This window comes from Triticum aestivum, chromosome 6A (genome assembly GCF_018294505.1).
Source record: "Triticum aestivum cultivar Chinese Spring chromosome 6A, IWGSC CS RefSeq v2.1, whole genome shotgun sequence".
NCBI lineage: Eukaryota > Viridiplantae > Streptophyta > Magnoliopsida > Poales > Poaceae > Triticum > Triticum aestivum.
The window spans coordinates 11,965,064-11,969,413 of record NC_057809.1 but is presented as its reverse complement, the minus strand read 5'-3'; positions in this window follow the sequence as shown (position 1 = coordinate 11,969,413).

Genomic DNA, 4,350 nt, shown 5'->3' with positions numbered 1-4,350 from the left:
ACACCGACGGCCACATGTATCTCACACCCACGATACTTGCTATTTAGGGTTTCCTCTACCGCTCGGTGACCCTCGACGACCCTCGTTCCCGATAAAAAAAAAGAGGAAGAAGAAGAAAAAAAGAGGAGAAGAAAGAACAGAGGAGTTCTTACTCCTCTATTATTTCTTCTCCTCTTTTTTTTCTTCTTCCTCTTCTTTTTTTATCCTTGAAGCGTTGTCGAGGCCACCCCAAACCCTAGAGAAGCAGCATCGAGGCCACCCCAAACCCTAGAGAAGCAGCGTCGAGGCCACTAATTAATATTAGTTCTACGTTTGCCACTAATATATCCATCTGTCATGTTTGAATAATAATTGCCATGTTGTCAATATTTGTAGAAACTATGGACATCGCCCATGACGAAGTACAAGAGGAGTTGTTGGGGGACATAATCGCACGAGGAAGTGATGCCGTCTGCTCGTTGTTTCTCAACGACACCGATGGTCTGGAAGCATCTGGCTATGATTATGATGGCTCCGGTGACCTAATGCCGGTGCAAGAAGGAGACCGTGAGGACGGCTCCGGTGACCCAATGCCGGTGCAAGAAGGAGACCGTGATGACATCTCCGGTGACCGAACCGAGTCCGGCCAGGTATATATATTAGTTAAGCTTCTGCTGACTAGCTAATTGATGCATTCATTGTTTTGGTATGTACACATATTAATTAAGTCTTTGTTCTTTTTTCTAGCCCTCCGGACCGAGCACAACTTCGGTAAAGAGACGAGGACCGAAGAAAAAGTTGAGCTCGGATGAAAAGTTTGAGATCATAGCAATCGCGCCCGACGGCCAACCGATTGAACCCCTCCGGACAAAGAGCGCATTTGTTGCCCAGTGCGGGGTTTTGGTTAGGGACAAGATCCCGATCAGCATCCAGCAATGGTTAAAGCCGGCTACAGAAGACCCTGAGGTGTCTTATGTCAATGATATGCAGAAAAATGATCTTTGGACTGAGATGAAGTCAAATTTCACCCTACCGCCATAGGATGATCCGGAGAAGCCAGTTAAAGAGCAATTAATCAAGTCTTTTGCTCTTAAGAGGATGGCAGAACTATTCAGGAGGTGGAAGAAAGAGCTGAATAAGTTTGTCGAAAATAAAGAGACACCAAAATTCAAGGGCAGATATGAGAAGATCAGAGATCACTGGCCCACATTTGTGGCCCACAAGACATCGGAAAAGAGTAAGAAGATGTCGGCGAGAAACAAGCAAAATGCTGCGAAGAGGAAGCATCACCATCGCATGGGGTCAGATGGCTACCTTGTAGCCCGGCCTAAGTGGGCCAAGACTGAGAATGATCTGGTTGATAAAGGGATCGAACCAGAGACAATTAACTGGCCAGACCGTTGCCGGACTTGGTTCTTCGGGGCTGGCGGAGCCTTGGACCCTGTATCAGGGAAGTGCATTTGGACGAACGATCAAATGGACATACCAGTCAAGAAGCTTCAGCAGTATATCGAAGCAGCGCAGCAAGGGACGTTCTTTCCAGACAGAGAGAACGACGAGCTCACAATGGCCCTCGGGAATCCTGAGCACCCTGGACGGACACGAGGCATGCCAGGCTCCATTCCGTGGAAGGTTGGGTTTCCGGACGCAGGCAGTTACAAATGCCACGAGAGGAGGAAAAAAGTGCAGCAGACCCAAATGCAGGCGCTGCAAGCAAGGGTACAAGTGATAGAGGAATGAGAAGCAAATCGCAGCAAACGAACTGCCGAAGCTTCCCCCGAAGCTACCCCGCCATCTCAGCGGAGAAGCAGCGTGGCTTCCACCGAGCTACTTCAGCCGGAGCATGCCTTGACGGCTCCTGCCAGCTATCCCGTGGATGCTATCATGGAGTCTCAAAATTGCCACCTTATGACGCAATGGATGAATTTGAAGGTCAAGGCGGCTGTTGGCTCTGTTTATCCTACTGAACCCGGCGCAACTTTTCACTGCCGGCCGACTCCAGAAGGATATGCTAGGGTGATGGTGGATGAAATAACGAAGGGATTTGAGGACCTCCAGCTTGACCACCCTACCGGTGAAGGGGAGACTAGGCTGGGTTCTGCTCTGAACACTCCATGCCTATGGCGGAAGGAGCTCATCAACCTTCCGAACTGGACGCCTCTGCCTCCTCCTCCTCCTCCTCCGGCAAGTCAGGGCACTCCGCCTCCTCCACCGCCTTCTCCTCCGGCGAGTGACGATCAGGGCACTCGGCCGGCTCCTTCTCCGACGCGTGGCGGCACTCCGCCTCCTTCTCTGCCTGCGCCGGCGCGCCCGAGCAGCCAGCCTCCTCCTCCACCTCGTCAGCAAGGGCGGAAGAGACCTGCCGCCGCTCCGGCTGCTCCCGCGCGTCGTAGTCCTTCTCCTCCGCCTCGTAAGCAAGTAAAGAAGACAACCGCTCCGTCTGCTCTGCCGGCGTCTAGCAGTACAGCCAGAGGCAGGAGGACATACAGATTCGATCCTTCTCTGAAGATTCCAGAGAAGTTACCATACGAGAGGACCCCAGAGGAGAGTGCCGAGATCGCGCGAGAAGAAGTGAGGAACTTCTTTGAAGGGGTGAAAGCAAAGAAACATCCACCTCCGAAGGAGAAGGTAGATCCGGTGAAAGTGAAGCACACTCTGGCTGCCCTGACAAAACCACCCATGTCTTTGCCGAAAGGAAACTATGAGCACATTATTGGAAAGGAATTTGTCGAAGCGGAGCGGTCGCGAAGTACTGTCGTCAGTGATCAAAGGCTGAAAGAACGACGAGCTGGGAAACAAATTGCACAGCTCGGCGAACAAGCGAAGCAATCGTGCCCCCCGCTCAAGGTGCCTAGCCACATCGTCGCTAATGATCCGAGGATGGTGCCCGGTTATAGCAATATTGGAGATTACCTGCCTGATAATGTACATTATGATTTCATGGAGGTGTAGATACAAAGATACGAGTACGGGAAGTCTCTCGTCAAAGATGAAAGATCTCTATCAACGATGATGCGAAGATTGCATGATTGGTACTTGAAAATCTGCAGAGAGCCTGGGGGGAGGAGTACTTTGTATGTGAGAGTTAAAAAGGAGCATGACCTCGTTGGAATTGATCTGTTGCCTGTTCCATTTGAGGAGTTCTTTCAGTTTTCAATCAATTGGCCCTCGATAAAGCAACGGTCACCTGCTACTGTCTGTAAGTAATACTACTTCTGTCATTAAGTCTCTCTATATAGCTCAACTCTTTCATTGCATGTATTTATAATTATCCTCACTATATTATGCAGATTGAAGATCGCCGAATTGAAGAAAAGACAAGTCGGTGATATTGGGTTCATTAACACATATCTCATAGATGAAACTGAGATTAAATTTCATCCCGCAGATACCGGGGCCAACTTGCTACGATCGTTGGTAATAAATGAAAACAAAGATATAATACTCTTTCCTTACAACTTCAAGTGAGTGTTACTATCTTGTGCGTATTCGGTTTCCCTTATATATTAGTCAAGGTTATAGTAATGTAATTGATGAGTTATGCATGCGTGTGTAGTTTCCACTATATTCTCCTAGAGATTAAGCTTGAGCAGGGACTATTAATCGTCTTAGAGTCAAGACGAAAAGATCCCCAGAACTATGCGGACATGACTCAAATGCTCGAGAAGTAAGTTAAATCGATCATTATCCACCACATCAGCAACTTTGGTCATTTCCTGATATATCAAGTAATTGTTTTCTTTGTCTGGCAGGGTTTGGAAAAATTCACCAAAAAAGCTCCGGGACTCCCGAAGAAGCTGCAATTTAGACACCCGAAAGTAAGTACTATAGTAGCATGTTCCGCGCATCTCCTATTGATTCAAGCGTTAGTTTCATCAATACCATTTGGCATTCTTGCTTATCAGTTTGATTGACCTCTATTTCTTGTAAAGTGGTTGTGGCAGGAACAAGAGAATAATTTCTGTGGACACTACATTTGCGAGTCCATCCGCCACACGACGTGTGAGCGGGGCTACACTGACGAACAACATGAAGTGCGTAAATAACAACATTCACAATTTTATTTTATTACCATCATTTGTGTTGAGTTTCATTCATATATATATATATATATATATATATATATATATATATATATATATATATATATATATATATATTGACCCCCTTCTTCAAATTAGATGTTTCAGAAGCGGGATGAACTCCTAGCACTAGTTCGCATGCGAGTAATTCAAGAGGAATTGGCGGCATTCTTTCTTGACCACGTGATCGCTGAAGACGGAGAATACTATGTGGACCATGAGTCCGTATGTTAGGAGATTATATTTGTAAGAGATAATTATTGTATATATGTAGCCGGTAGTGTCGGAT